The sequence below is a fragment of the Schistocerca nitens genome, chromosome 9, assembly GCF_023898315.1.
Source record: "Schistocerca nitens isolate TAMUIC-IGC-003100 chromosome 9, iqSchNite1.1, whole genome shotgun sequence".
In the NCBI taxonomy this organism is placed as follows: domain Eukaryota; kingdom Metazoa; phylum Arthropoda; class Insecta; order Orthoptera; family Acrididae; genus Schistocerca; species Schistocerca nitens.
In genome coordinates, this window is record NC_064622.1 from 444,155,861 (window position 1) to 444,172,767 (window position 16,907).

Genomic DNA, 16,907 nt, shown 5'->3' on the forward strand with positions numbered 1-16,907 from the left:
GGAGAACATCCAACAACTTTATAAATCAATGCCAAGCCGAATAACTATCTACATAAGGGCCAAAGGTGGACTAACGGGTTACTGACTTGCTCAATTTGTGAAGCTCTTTTTCTTGAATAAACCACTCATCTTTACTAAAATTATAATCATTTGTTTGTCTGTAACTGTGCGTCGCCGCTATCGATTTTCATCCCATTCAGATAATTCATCTGTGGTCCGTCTTTTTTATTGTTGTAGAGTGTATATAACAACTCTTAAAGATAATCAATATAAAGCAAACTCTAAAACAATATAAGCAATCTGATCATAATTTCGTTATCTGAATGCGTAGAGCATGTTGTGTATCTCTTGTTCGTCAGTAGATACCTGCTTCTTCGTGTTTTTGGGCACTTTTCTCAAGAGCGGTGCAACTGATAGAATGTGGGATAATGCATCCACAGCACCTTTGAGTGGTTTAGCCCTGCTAACAGACGTTTTTGTTTTTTAACTGCAACTTAATATTTACTGATGATCTCATTTCAATGATTTGGAATAAGCCGTGATACTTAGTTTTTTTTTGTTTTTTCTTCTCCTTTTGTCTATACAGGTTTGTTAATAACACCCTCTGACCAACTCTGTATTATGGTCGTTTCCCTAGACATTGTTCTGTCTGTTCCTGATGTTCTGAAGCTTTTATATTGGCTTGTATTACTCTTTGCTAGACTCCACCTAAACAATTTGCAATTCTTTTACTGACTCGCTGTTAGTGATTTTATCATGTCAAGAAGAAATGGTATATTTCTCCCATATATCATCTTATATGGTGAATGATTGGTACTGGTGTGAACTTTATAATACTAAGTACAGAAAAATTATTAATGCTATGTATGTGTTCTAATTATTGTGTTGGCTGTTAACTTAGTGGATTAACATTTTGGATATCATCCTGTGAACCATATCTGTTCTCAGTTTGCTTGTGGATGGAAGGTACTTAACCTTAATTTGTGAATTTGAAGCGAACAGGTGCTTCATTACATCTGATATGAAATTTGCCTGTTATTATTGCTTCCAGTACTCCAAATTTGCCAATCCAATTATTTGCTATGGCTTGTACTGCTGTGTCAGCTTGTTGGTCTGGGACTGCTATAATTACAATATATCAGTTAAAATGATTTATTATTGTTAATATGTTCTTATTACCTGTAGGGTTCCATTAAATGGTGCTATGATGTCAAATCCAATCATTTTAAATGGCTTGTTCACTTCTGCCAATCTTTGCAGTGGATCGTTTCGGTGATTAAGATCAGCCCATTGTGCAAAAGGTATACAATTTTTATGCACTCTTCCATATCATATTTCATAGTTTTCCAGCAGTATTTTTTGGCAACTCTCTCCTCCACAGTTTTGTGATCACCATCACCTACTAACATGTGGTGAAGTACTTGTTGCAAAATTTAAGCATTGAACAATGCCGGAACTGCCACATATGGTCAACACTTTGTCGATCTGTGAAGTAAGCCATCATGACAAGAGCAGTGACTGCAGTTTGAATGCCTGCCACTACTTCACACACTTCTGCCATTCAGCTACATTTTTACCTATTGTTTGCAGTACTCTCATTTTTCTGCTCAGTGTGTCCACATTTGTATGCTGGTATCTCAATTATTCCATACTCAGATTCACTCAGTTTGAAGGCACATCTCATTAATCTACTAGAAGTGTCCTTTAATTCTAACATCTATTGTGATGCTGCATGATTTGTTACTACTTTTAACTTTTGGCCACAAATGGCAGTGAAAGTAGGTAATACTCTAAATCACTGCTACCCTCTCCTGTCATGAAATAATTCTGTTCTGCTTTGTTGAGTTGTCTAGATGTATAAGTCTCAGTGTGTTCTTTACCATCTAAATTTTGACTGAGAATGTACCTGAGAGCACTATCACCAGCATCACAAGAAACAAAGAGTTCTTTTCAATATCTGGAAATATCAGTACTGGATCTGATGTTAGTATTTTTTCAGTGTCTCAAATGCTGATTGGCAATCTGTTGCCCATTTGAATTTTATACCTTTTTACAATAAGCAGTTCAATGGTTTGGCAATTTTTGCAAAATATTTAATGAATTTCTTATAACAATTGCATAAGCTTAGAAAGTTTGTGTGTGTTTAGCTGTTTGCAGTGATGCATTTTCATGGACTACTGACATTAATTGGAGATCAGTTTTCACACCTTCTGTTCTAATTACATGGCCAAGGCACAAAACTTTTTTTTAGAAATGGTATTTATCTGCACTGAGCATCAGAGATGCTGTCCATAGTCTGTTAAATACGTCTTCCAAATGATTGATGTGTTATTCCATATCTCTCGAATATACAATGATATCGTCTGAATACACCATACATTTTTTAGGTTTCAGTCTATGAAGTACACCATGTGTCAGTCTCTGAAATGTAGTTGATACATTTTTATGTCCAAATGGCATTCTGTACACTGTTAATGACTGGCAGTGTCGTGGAGGCAGTTTTTGGCCTATCTTCTGGAACTACATCTAGTTGGTGATACACACTTCTTAGAACCATTGTTGACAAGTATCTGCATTCCCTGATATTACCCATTGTCTCCATAATATTTGGGATAGGTTATGCATTACTGACAGCTTTGACATTGAAATATCTGTAATCTCTAGAGAATCTGTACTTGTTAGTAACATCTGGTGATTTCTCCAGGACAATGATTATATTTTCTCTCCATGAACTAATATTATGTTATGTTATTCGTTCTACCAGTTGCTGGTCAAAAAATTCATCCCTCAATAGTTTCTATTCATGATATGGTTTCCTATAGACTGGAGCATTGTTACCTGGGGAAAGGAAGGAACATTGGGTTTAATGTCCCAGCAACATCGAGGTCATGAGAGATGGATCACAAGCTCTGATTTTGTCAGGGATGGGGAAAGAAATTGGCTGTGCACTTTCAAAGGAACCATCTTGGCATTTGCCAGGAGCGATTTAGGAAACTCATGGAAAACCTAAAGCTGGATGGCCAGATGCTCATTTGAACCATTGTCATCCTGAATGTGAGTCCAGTGTGCTACCCACTGTACCAGCACGATTAGTTTTGCTACCTGTGGGAGAGGGAGACAAAGAGATGAATACACTAAGCAGATTCAGAAGGATGTAGGTTGCAGTAGGTACTGGGAGATGAAGAAGCTTGCACATGATAGAGTAGCATGGAGAGCTGCATCAAACCAGTCTCAGGACTGAAGACCACAACAACACAACAACAACACCTGTGGGTTTATCCTGAAGTGTAACAGGCGTTGCTTCAAAGGAGCAATTGTGTTAAACAAACCTAAAAATCATACTAGCAAACCCTTCATTGCTTGTCCATTACTTCCTTATAAGTGATTCACTTTCTTTTGTAATGCAGGTGCACTGATGGTTTGCTTGCGGCTCTGGTTGTCACATGACCTAGCAATACCTTCTTCAACCCAAACACCTAAACTGGCAATCATCAAGTTTGACCATATCCATGCCAAAATTGTCTAGGCTAACAGTAACTGTAAACTCTCTGTTTATATTAATAATGTGCACAGTGATTCTGTCCACAAAATAAACCATTTTACCATACTCTTCGTTACTTTGTAGTGTTTCTGCCACATACACACACAAATCTTCTTGTGTTACATTGGCATCTACAGGAATACAAATCAGCGCTACTGTACCTGCTGGTACGTTATCATGGGAACCGAACTTAAGTGTACATGTTCGCAGTTCAGTTGGCTACGTGACTAACCCATTTGTGACATTGTGACGCTTGCCGTTGCTGTTCCCTGCAGTAACAAAGTTCCACTGAGTTCAATTGCACGCCGCAAGAGCTAGATTTTTTACATGATGTTTATCAAGAAAGTCTAGTCCTAGAATAGCAGAATAACCTTCACCAATATTTGGCAATGCTTCTGCACATTCTCGAAAACTCTTAGCGCTATTGCTAAAGTCGTGTAGCATTGACCCTAATGACTTCACGCCATTGTCGTCTACTCTACACAACCCGTCTCTTCCTGCCTGAGAGGTTCGAGCTGACCATTGATATTTTTGCAGCTGTGTCTGGAAAAAACTTACGTTTCTTGTCCTGCACTATGCCTAATAAGCGACATTCCATATCTGCATACGAATGTACAATGTACTTTCCTATTGGTAATGACTTCCGGTGGAGCGATGCATTCCTGTTTGTCTGACTGGAGACATTGCTTTCTCAGATGAACCGTACGTCAACACTTCACTTCATAGGTGAAAACACGGCGGTCATTACGCCGTTTTGTAGAAATACCGATTTCTTCCAACAGTGTGGCCATTGTAACAACTTCAGCTACGTCAGATAGATTTTTTGTCCTGAATCTGTCTGACAGGTCAGCAAAGAAAGAAAACATTTAGAGCCCTATTTTCAGCATCACGCCAAGGTAATTGCATCAGCTTCTGTTCTTTGAGTCAGTTCATACGTTTGTGCATTGATCTTCCAGATTCTCTCGGAAACGGATTCCACTGACTCATTATGCTTCTGCGCTAAACTACACAATACCTCTTTAAAAAAATCTTGCGCTGGTTTCCTTCCCATAGCGCTGACACAACCCATAAGCCAGCTCCTGCAAACGTTCTTGCATGGCTAAGTACCTCACGACACATTGCATATGTTTTAGCTTCGCCCAACAACCGTAAGTTAGACATACGCAGACTTGTGTCATTCGTCCAACTGCAGAATCCGTTGATAGCTAATACCCCTCTAATGAACACAGTGACATTCTCCGTTGTTTTTCCGGAAAAAGTCGTTTTAAATTTGCTGCTGGTGGGTCGACGGTGCACTTGACGCCTTCTTAGCTTCCCCTGACCCTGAATGCAACTTCTGTACCGCAGCGTGCAAGGTTTCAACATGTCTACGTAGGTCTTCATTTTCCTGCCCATACGTTTTTACTCTCTCTGTTAAAGCGGTGACTGTTACGTGCTGCTACCTTGGGTGAGTTTCTTCTATTACAAGAGAAAGATACGGTAAACCTACTCTTATATTTCACAACAGTACTACAAGTTAATTCCTACTCCAGATCATAGTCTAACATGATTCTGAACATTTGTGCCGAGCACACAAACCTTCTACAAATGTCACATGTAGTTGTGAGTACTTAGTACATGGCAACTCATGGCCTCCTAAATTACAAAATTTGCACTTCACTGGCATTGAATACAGTTTCCTGTTATTTCCTATAAACAATAACAAGTCTGCAGGTTCTTGTGGTTTAACAAATGACAGTCTGTAAGTAGAATTAACGTCCCTGACGCTGCAGATGTGGTTATGCTAAGGCGGCGGCAGCCGACATAAACACTTCTGACGCCAATCTGTAGAGATCTGGGTTGACACTCATATTGCTGTTGGGATGGAGGAGTGTGGAGTGCTATGGAGCAGTGCGGTCGGCACGCTGGGTGCTAGTGATACAACATTATCCTAACAAGAATTTATTGCTTTAAATTTTATAATCCTGTTCTCTTCTCTGTGGCGGCGCCCAGGCTAGCGGCAGTGCAGCACACGGCCTCGGAATCTGGTGAAGCTGAAGCTGTGTCAGCAGTCTTGGGATGATGTTACCCTGGCGACGTCCATTCTAGTAGCACGCCGTCGCTCGGATGGTACGTCTTGCTGGCTGCTGGCGTAGTCCACATATCAGGCGTTGCTGTCCAGGACAGCCACTACGTGTTACCAGAGCACAACACTGGACGTCGAAGGGATTAGCTGAGGTAATCTCTCCGCAGCTGTGTGTGGGGATAGACAACAGCGTCGTCTTTCCACCAAGAAACGCCGGGGATGTCGATGACAACCTTATAGGTACTAGTTGGGGACGACAGAAGTTAGTGCACTTCCCGAATACTGCAACGAGGCAGCAAACACCGTCAGTTCAGCTCCGCAGGCTGAAGGTTAAAATCTCCTAGTCTTGTCAATAGTAGGTGCGATGTCGGCAGCTCACAGCGAATGAGAACGGCATACCAAACAGGTAGCAGGTTCTAAAGTCGAAGTCATCGTGCCTCGCAGCTGAGGCAATGCAACCTGAATACTGACGTAAAGTCTCAGAAGTTACTGGTTTGAGACAATGGCATTATGTCAGGCCGGCCGTCACCAAATGTGGCCTACTTCTCTGGACTCATCAGTAGTCTTCACCATCCCTCTATTTCAAAAGAATGGCTTTCAGGGCTTCAAATTGTAGCCTTTCCACCGTATCAGCAAGCTGATAGGTGTTTTTCTCAAGTTTTTACTCTGACTCACGAGATTAAGCTGTGCGATTGGAGTGACGTTATGCCTTCTCCTTGAGGAGGCCGTGCTGCTCAGTTTACGATTCAGACCTCACGCTTGCACGGGATGAGCCATTGTCTTCTGGGTTTGCTATGCTATTCTCAATGTCGCCTTCCAGGCTGTTTGTCGTTCTGATTGCGAAGCGAGGCATTGGCCTGCTTGCCCTGGCTTGACACGGGCTGGAGCGGACTTTGATAAAATTTAACATTCGCCGTAATACATTTCTGCTGTGTAATACCAACAACGACTTCATGAAAGTTGCAGTATAGACTTACGAACTAGTTCACTCATGAGGGCACCTTCGATATGCACATGACCCACCACTGATGTGAAGTTAATCCACACATCATCCGACACTGTGGATATAATTTCCGCTTTAACATTGTAGTATGGGCCGAAACATTTGGCGACAGTATACTTGGTCCATAAATGTTGCCAGGCTGGTTGACAGAGCAGAGGTATCATGTATTTCTCGAAAAACAATTTCCTTAAAGCTCTAGAAAATGTTCTATTTCATTTGTTTTGTAAATAAAAACCTCCTTTCCTTGCTGCTGCATTGCATTTGATGTCTCCCAGACGCGTTTCGCCTTTTTCAGTTTAAGGCATCATCAGCATGATAGTTCTTCGTGTTTTTGGTTGATGTCTGCGTTTTCTCTCATCTGGTCACATGCTGGAGGTCGCACTACAGCTCTGTTTACGAAAGATAAACATGGTTTTACGTTCCGAATTTTTTTCTTCCCGTTTTTCATCTAAATGATTCAAATGGCTGTAAGCACTACGGGAGTTATCTCAGGTCATCAGTCACCTAAACTTAGAACTATTTAAAATTAACTAACCTAAGGACGTCACACACATCCATGAACGAGGCAGGACTCGAACCTGCGACCGTAGCAGCAGCGCGGTTCCAAACTGAATCGCCTAGAACCACTCGGTCACAGCGGCCGGCCATTTTTTCATCTAATTTTCCCTTTTCTTTGTAATGCAATATCAGCCTTTTGTCACTAATTATGTATATTTGATCGAAGGCTCTGATTTCGAGACTTAGCTACATTGAGTGCGCTATGTGTCCCATCCAAACAAGATGAAACATGGGAAGAAAAAAGTTCGGAATATAAAAACATGCTTATGTGTCGTAAATAAAACTGTAGTGCGACCTCCAGCATGTGACCAATGAGAGGAAACGCAGATGCCAACCAAAAACGCGAAAAACTATTCCACTTATGACGCCTTAAAGTGGAAAAGGCGAAACGCGTCTGGAAGAAATAAAGTACAGTGCAGCAAATAATTTACAAAACCAATATTTTTGTGCTTGCTGCGGAGGACTGCGACGTAAACAAAGTCGTTATTCTAGTTCATGTTTGGCAGAGGTTGTGTTTCCAACATGATGCCGCTCTCCACATTGTGTGAAAGTATTTAAACAATGACTTTTCCTAGAGATGGATCGGGTAGGGAGGGTCTGTTTTATAGCCCTCACGTTCACTTGATGTAAATTTCCTTGGTTTCTTCAGTCGTTCTCTTAAAGGAGCACGTTTATTCAACTCTGCCGATGATTGTGAAACAACTATTGTGATGCTTTCATGCTGCTCTTGTAGCTAAGGATACAGATATGCCGCAAAGAGTTCAAAAGCTTGATCACGCGAGTCGATAATTCTTGCGAGATGCATGGAGATCGCCTGAGCATCTGCTCTGAGGCCAAATTATTTTGTGGAAGACTTTGTGTCGCTGACACTTATTTAAAACTAGTTGCAGTGCCCGGTGTTGCCTGGGATGTTTAATATCTGTCACACAAAATGACTAGCCCTATGGCTATTACCATTTTGAATTCATTTCTTCAAGCAAATTTTCGCTAACTTCCTTTTCCTGTTTTTCCTTTTAAGAAAACATGATTAGCTCCGCCATCTGTTGTTACATTTTGCGATAAGTATCTCAATGCGTTTTTTTTTTTAATTCTTCTTCAAATGTTTCAGCTTAGTATTCACTGTTTCAAGCAGAGCTGTGTTTGGGCACGACTCGAAATTTTCCAACAGTTCACGTCGCAATTCGGGAAATCTTGAGTTGTTTTCGATCTTTTAATCGACCCACGATCTATTGACTTCTGTTGGTACTATATCCACGATGGATTTAAATAATAAAATTGTTATAAACAACACAAATGTTAATATGTAACAACAATTTTACAGTTAAAAATAAAAATTAAACCCACTGAAGATAGCATAAAAGTGCTGAAACATGTATGGGTGAAACAAAACAGAAAAAAGATGTCTTGCATAAGGCGGAATTTCTCATCCCAAAAATAAATGTGAAACACAGATTGAAATATCTTCTAGGGCTTATGTCGCATGTCACTAATTACTAAGTACAAGTCTGTAATCATGTTTCTCTCAAATTCTCGAGCTTCTGCTCGTCCTGCGATCTAGTGACGTCTGATGGTACTACCTCCAAGACGATATTTCCGCTTTATTTGTTTTCGCGATAGGAATTACAGTCAGTTTACCACGATATATTTTTTTTGTTAAGCTTTTAATTTTTCATTAATTTTCTTCCTTGTTTCATCTGAATGTAGACATGAACTTTGAAGAAAATCAGTCACGTATGTTTGGTAGCAACATTTCCCCTTTGTATACTTTGTACATATATTCATATACATGGTGTGTATTAAAAAATATGTATATTCTATGTATGCCCAAATGTTCAATAGGGGATCGTGCAGAAATTTGAAGTGAATCGGGAAAGAACTTGTAGAGAGTTTTGGTAATAACATTTCCCCTTAATATATTACGTCCAACATGTTTCAAGTCAGGTTATAAAATTTAGTCAGTGATCTTCCTCTTGTCTTGAAGTAAAGTGTGCAAAATTTCATCAAAATCGAAATAAATCTGTAGATTTGTATGAATTGCAAACAAATGGACACTATATATATAGAAAGTTCCCTCATCGACGCTTGTACAATACCTGTGGTGGCACACACTAAAGAACAACACGAGTGCATACACTAGTTACGTAGATTCTAACCAATAATGAGACAACTGACCATCACAGGGTGTGTTCAAACCTGTGACGACCGGCAGCGCAAATTCAAGCTTACAGTCTGGTATGGATCGACTACTGCACGCGTATCAACATTCCAATGGAGAGGTCTGAGCCAGCTGCAGTAGTACGTATCTGCAGATCATCGGTTGTAGTTGGTACGTCCTTTTAGAAAGAATCTTTCGGCATTTGCCATAGGGAAAAAGTCTACAGGCGTCAAATCCGGCGAACGGCCAGCCGAAGTACAGGTCCTCTGCGTTCAATCCAACGATTTGGAAACGGTTCGTGAAGACATGCTGTAGTACTCCGTGCACTATGGGCTGGACAGCCATCATGTTGGTACCACAGTTTCCTCCTAGTCTACAGAGGAACGTCTTCTACAATCCGTGGAAGATTGTCTGTCAGGTGGCTACGATACTTGATACTTGTTCGCATTCAGTGTTCCGTCTAAAACATATGCCTATGAGCTTATGGCTCACTATCCCGCACCACACGTTTATACTCAATGGACTCTGGCGCTCCACCGGACGAATCCAATGGGAACTGTCATCAGACCAATAGTGCACGTTCGGCGGTTTAACTGGCCATTACTGGTAAATTTCGCTTCATTACTAAACAAGAAATACGGCACATTTGGACTATCCTGTCTTACCGCCCATGTACAGAAGTTAACACGATTCTCACAATCGTTTCCATGTGATGGAGACAGGGGTGGAATGTATTTCTATGGAGAATGCGTAGGAAATCTCCCTGGCTGATGCCACTGTCCCGTGCGATTTCGCGGAAGCTAACGTGCGGATCAACTGCAAAAGCAGTAAGAACATTAATCTTCCCTCTTCTGCTGTCGACTGTTTCTTCTCTTACGTTATCTAGGTGTTACGCTGCCATTTTCGAGTAACTGGGTGAGGGGGTTGATAAATAATTGCCGAAATGTCTGGCATCTATTAGGATATCTCGCCATATAAGAACGAAATGCGTTCTTCCTACACTCTCCTTACACCAGGAGCATGTCGGCTTTTTCTGCATTGGTAAATCCCATCGTCCACTCACGACCTACTGCTTGGCCCGTCACACACTAATCGACTAAGAAGTCGCATTGCACTCAAGGAACACACAAGCACACTGTAAGCAAACATAACAACGTCGTGCCTAGAAACTATGCAGGTTAAATAGCACAGACAAGTGTCGGTATTGAAACTTTCCTTAATACGATATCTCGCAAGCGACTAGCACTAGAATCCTGTAACAAAAAACACTGGCATTCTAATTTGCTCTGCTTTTAGTTTTCTAATGTCAGTAGGCATTGTTCCATGTAGAAAACTGTACGTTTGCACAAAAATACGCTAACTATTAGTATAATCTGTTTACTAGCTAACAATACGAGCCCGTGACTACCAATGCATTCTGTGAAAACCGTATATCAATACACTTTCCATTTCCGCAATATCTGCCGTGTAAGTTTTAACTGATTCACTCTGTATAATTGCTAGGACTAATCTCCCTTAAAAACTGGCGTTATATTGAATTATTTCATTAACAGTGATTAATTCTGTCACTGAATTAAATACATTAATGTTCTCCACACTTCACTAATAGACGCTGACATTCATGTTTTGATTTAATAAGATAATTCATTAAAACTAAAAGGGAACAGCCAGTCTAGCGCTGTTTGTGCTTTCTGAGAACACTGCGCATAGATACAACTTCCCACTTACGTAATATCTGAGGTACAAGTTTTAAGTGTTTTACTCTGTACGTATATATTATAACTGGCCACTTCTACTGAACTTGGTGAGTATGTTTAATATTTCCATATCGATAAGTATTTAGCTATTTCTTAATATCATAAACAAATTTATTTTTAATAGATTATTACTCTCCATGAGTATTTCTAAAATATATGTATGAAGATGGTATCTATTCTTTCGGACATGTCCGAAAGAACAGGTACCATCTTCATATATATATACACTCCTGGAAATGGAAAAAAGAACACATTGACACCGGTGTGTCAGACCCACCATACTTGCTCCGGACACTGCGAGAGGGCTGTACAAGCAATGATCACGCGCACGGCACAGCGGACACACCAGGAACCGCGGTGTTGGCCGTCGAATGGCGCTAGCTGCGCAGCATTTGTGCACCGCCGCCGTCAGTGTCAGCCAGTTTGCCGTGGCATACGGAGCTCCATCGCAGTCTTTAACACTGGTAGCATGCCGCGACAGCGTGGACGTGAACCGTATGTGCAGTTGACGGACTTTGAGCGAGGGCGTATAGTGGGCATGCGGGAGGCCCGGTGGACGTACCGCCGAATTGCTCAACACGTGGGGCGTGAGGTCTCCACAGTACATCGATGTTGTCGCCAGTGGTCGGCGGAAGGTGCACGTGCCCGTCGACCTGGGACCGGACCGCAGCGACGCACGGATGCACGCCAAGACCGTAGGATCCTACGCAGTGCCGTAGGGGACCGCACCGCCACTTCCCAGCAAATTAGGGACACTGTTGCTCCTGGGGTATCGGCGAGGACCATTCGCAACCGTCTCCATGAAGCTGGGCTACGGTCCCGCACACCGTTAGGCCGTCTTCCGCTCACGCCCCAACATCGTGCAGCCCGCCTCCAGTGGTGTCGCGACAGGCGTGAATGGAGGGACGAATGGAGACGTGTCGTCTTCAGCGATGAGAGTCGCTTCTGCCTTGGTGCCAATGATGGTCGTATGTGTGTTTGGCGCCGTGCAGGTGAGCGCCACAATCAGCACTGCATACGACCGAGGCACACAGGGCCAACACCCGGCATTATGGTGTGGGGAGCGATCTCCTACACTGGCCGTACACCACTGGTGATCGTCGAGGGGACACTGAATAGTGCACGGTACATCCAAACCGTCATCGAACCCATCGTTCTACCATTCCTAGACCGGCAAGGGAACTTGCTGTTCCAAAAGGACAATGCACGTCCGCATGTATCCCGTGCCACCCAACGTGCTCTAGAAGGTGTATGTCAACTACCCTGGCCAGCAAGATCTCCGGATCTGTCCCCCATTGAGCATGTTTGGGACTGGATGAAGCGTCGTCTCACGCGGTCTGCACGTCCAGCACGAACGCTGGTCCAACTGAGGCGCCAGGTGGAAATGGCATGGCAAGCCGTTCCACAGGACTACATCCAGCATCTCTACGATCGTCTCCATGGGAGAATAGCAGCCTGCATTGCTGCGAAACGTGGATATACACTGTACTAGTGCCGACATTGTGCATGCTCTGTTGCCTGTGTCTATGTGCCTGTGGTTCTGTCAGTGTGATCATGTGATGTATCTGACCCCAGGAATGTGTCAATAAAGTTTCCCCTTCCTGGGACAATGAATTCACGGTGTTCTTATTTCAATTTCCAGGAGTGTATATATGGCTCACCGGCCATTTGAACATCTTCTTCCGTGTGGATGCAAAAAAAAGTTCCTAAACTCTTACGGGAATCGGCAAAAAGCCGCGAGTAATGAGTGTAATGGGCAGGGGCACTATGAAAATAGTGCGGGACAATAAGTTGAGAATGTGGCTCTCACGGGAGGCGTGCCAGAGATAAGTCCTTGCAGTCACACTATCCTCTGTGTGCTCGATGGCTCAGATAGCCGGCACGGTAGCTCAGCGTGTTCGGTCAGAGAGCTAGTTGGCCTCTGTAACAAAATACTGAGTGGAAGGATCAACGAACGAACTTGAACGGATGTCATGTAACGTCCGCAACGACCAAACACAACGGTCAACAACGAGAAAAGAAAATATTTCTAGAGCGTCTGCCATATAAGCTAGGAGATCCCGGGTTCGAGTCCCGGTCAGGTCACACATTTTCACCTGTCCCCATTGACTTATCAACGCCTGAATGCAGCTAGGGGTATTCGTTTCATTGTAATTTATTTCTAAAATGTCTGCCCAATAACTGCTATGTTGCACTTTAGAGAAACTGTGGTTGCAGAACATCTGTCGTTCAGGAAACAGTGAGTACCATAGTTTCAAATGAAATTATAAAATGAAAAAAGAACAACCCCTAGATCCAAAAGCAATCTCTCGAACTCGAGCGAACTCTAGTGCAAAACTCTACTCACGGTACTGACTTCTTCAACTTTTGTAGTCTTGTCTTCCTCAGTTGCGTGTAATATTACGGTATATTGATAATTTTTACTTATGGACCGTGTGACAGCAACTGAATAAAACACAATTTTAGTGCCATACGCGTTTCGCCTTTATTTTCTGCAAGGCATCATCAGTGGCAGGTTGCGTGGACAATTTCTTACATATTACTCTCCTGTTTCATTTTTGGTGTTGTTCTTCTTCTTATGAACGCCAATTTGTGGTTTTTTCCATATTCCACAGCACTATGCACTGAACGCTTGTTTTAATGCAATTAAATGTGGAATATGGAAAAAACCGCAAATTGGCGTTCATAAGAAGAAGAACAACACCAAAAATGAAACAGGAGAGTAATATGTAAGAAACTGCCCACGAATCCTGCCACTGACGATGCCTTGCAGAAAATAAAGGCGAAACGCGTATGGCACTAAAATTGTGTTTTATTCAGTTGCTGTCAGACGGTCCATAAGTAAAAATTATCAATATACCGTAACGGTACTGACTGTTCATCACAGCTACATCTGTATTGATTCAAGATACCTGTCGTATATGTGATAATATTGTTGCCGAATCGTTTTTCTTTTATATCCATTTTCTACCGAAAATGAGCTCAGAAGAAATTTTCTTAAGGACACTTTTTAACAGTTACTCTGCAAAGACTCAGACAAGCGTATCTGACTGCATGAAGTTTGGTCGACTCATCATAATATGGTTTCATGTAATACATTGTATCTTATATTTTGTAGTAAAATCTGGAAAATGTTCTATCTGTATAATTTTGTCACGTAATTGCATATGATCAAATGTTCTCCACCTGAAACAAAAAAGACAACAGTGAGTCATTTTTAGTGAATATCTCAGCAAATGAGCACATCGTTTTGAAAAGAAGTCACTATATACATAAACTTTTATGAGATAGAATAACTGGCTGGTTCAAATGGCTCTAAGCACTATGGGACTCGACATCTGAGGTCATCAGTCCCCTAGAACTTAGAACTACTTAAACCTAACTAACCTAAGGACATCACACATATCCATGCCCGAGGCAGGATTCGAACCTGCGACCGTAGCAGCCGCGTGGCACCGGACTGAAGCGCCTAGAACCGCTCGGCCACCGCGGCCGGCTCCTAGAAGAGCTGTTTAATGCTTTATAAACAGAATAACAATTTTGCATCTTCAGTAAAGATTGTCGAATGTAACGAACTGCAGGTAAAATATTACTCCTAACTGTCATTGTACATAAATATGATAGCTTTACCTAATAAAATAATTGCGTAGTCACTATTATTGACAACTATATATCCATTATGATCTATACAGAGGCTTATATTATCCACTGCTGATGAGTCAAAACGAAATCAATGGATTAATGTAGCAGCAAGTGGGGTCCATAACCCACAGGTCTGTGGATCGAAACCACACTGTACTACAATTGTAGTACAGAGTCGTAGGGGGAGTTGTAGGACTGTTTACTGTGTTTTACAGTATTTATTAAGAGTACTGTGTGGTCTAAAACCAACCTTGCAGCAATTTAACTCGTGAATAAGACATATTTCGATGAGAAAGCTCTTATCACAAATAAAGCTCTTACAGAGGATAAAATATTACAATATAAAACTTATTATATAATATTTATTTGTATGACAGATACTGAACCAAAGAAATTAACATAAATTCCGTTCAGCAAGAAATCATCTGGCAAAAAATTGCTGTTGACCTCGGAACGCAGCTCAAATAGCAGATGGTAACACATCACTATACCAACTTACAAGGCATAGATGCCTTAAACCTTTCTCAGAACTAACGTTGCTAATACATTCATTGCAACTATAGAAAATACACTATATAGTATAAGGTTGTGGTTATTGAGTTGTTGGCAAAATGAGTTATCAAATGTTCGAATGTGTGTGAATTGCTAAGGGACCAAACTGCTTGGGTCATCGATCCCTAAATTTACGCACTACTTAAACTAACTTGAAGTAACTTATGCTGAGAACGACACAAACACCCAAGCCCGAGTGAGGACTCGAACCTCCGGAGGGAGTGGGCGCGCTGTCGTGACACGACGCCTCAAATCGCAGGGCTGCTCCGCGCGGCAGTGAGTGATGTAGCAAGTATACAACTGGTTTTGACAACCAGCAATATGTGACAGTCCAGCTGGAGAATGACAGTCAATCCTATTGTGGTGAGGATCAACCTGTTAATTAAGGATAATTCCATGTCACAAGCCCTTGATCAAAAATCTACTCTCGAAGATTGCCCATCCGCACCCGGGTTATCAAAGAAATCTGCCATGTTCACCATAAATGGAACTGAACCTCCAATGTATAAAATGAAGTGTGACGAAGACACAGTATTCTAATATAACATGGTGGCAAAACGATTACAAAATTTATTTTTGTAGGGCTGTCAAATAAATACTGTGTTAGAAGCTAGTTGAGATGGTTTCGGAGAGTACTTAGAAAGCCAATGATTTCATACACCTTTGACTACCCGTGTAGTCGAATTGTTAATGAACATACCCTGGGCGCTTCAGTCTGGAACCGCCCGACCGCTACGGTCGCAGGTTCGAATCCTGCCTCGGACATGGATGTGTGTGATGTCCTTAGTTTAGTTAGGTTGAAGTAGTTCTAAGTTCTCGGGTACTGATGACCTCAAATGTTAAGTCCCATGGTGCTCAAGCCATTTGAACGTATCCTAATGAGGGGGATCTGGCTTCGATTCCCAGTACTGCCAGGGATTTTTCCTTGGTGACAGGACTGGACCAAGGTGCACTGAGCCTCATGATTGCAAATGAGGAGCTACCTGCTTGAGAGGTAGTGGCTTCAGGGTCGAAACCTCGACAACAACCGGAAGTGAGTTGTCCTGACCCCGTGCCCCTCCATACAGCATTCGACAATGAATGACTGAGGATGACGCGGCAGTCCGTCGAATACTGAGTGGTCTTCAGGGCCTGATGGCGGTGTCTGCTTTTTTTCGTTTCCATTTCCTGTAGACTCTTCTTTCAACAATACGATATTGCAGCGCCGTTATGAAACACAGAAAATATATTCGTAGTTGCGAATACGGGTAACTGAAGAATGCAACGACAGCACTGAAACTTTTTGCCAGACCGGGTCTCGCACCCGGATTTCTCGCTTGTCGGGATCAGTCGCCTTAATCATTTCGGGTATTCGTGTGCGCTTCATAGCGGGACTCAAACTTCCTCATGTCGTTCATGTGTCATTAACCTACAATCGAACATCCATGCATGTTCGAAGAGACATTGGATCGTACTTCTCACAAACACAGGCATTGCAATGTTGCATTAATCCGTCGATTTTCGGCTAGTGACTTTCGATGAAATGTCTCCCATGTACGAGAATTTTGGGAGCAACCGTGAAGCGTGCACGTTGGCCGATGGGTTGAGGCGACCGCTCTCGTAAAGCGGGATTTGCGGGTACGAATCCTGGTCCG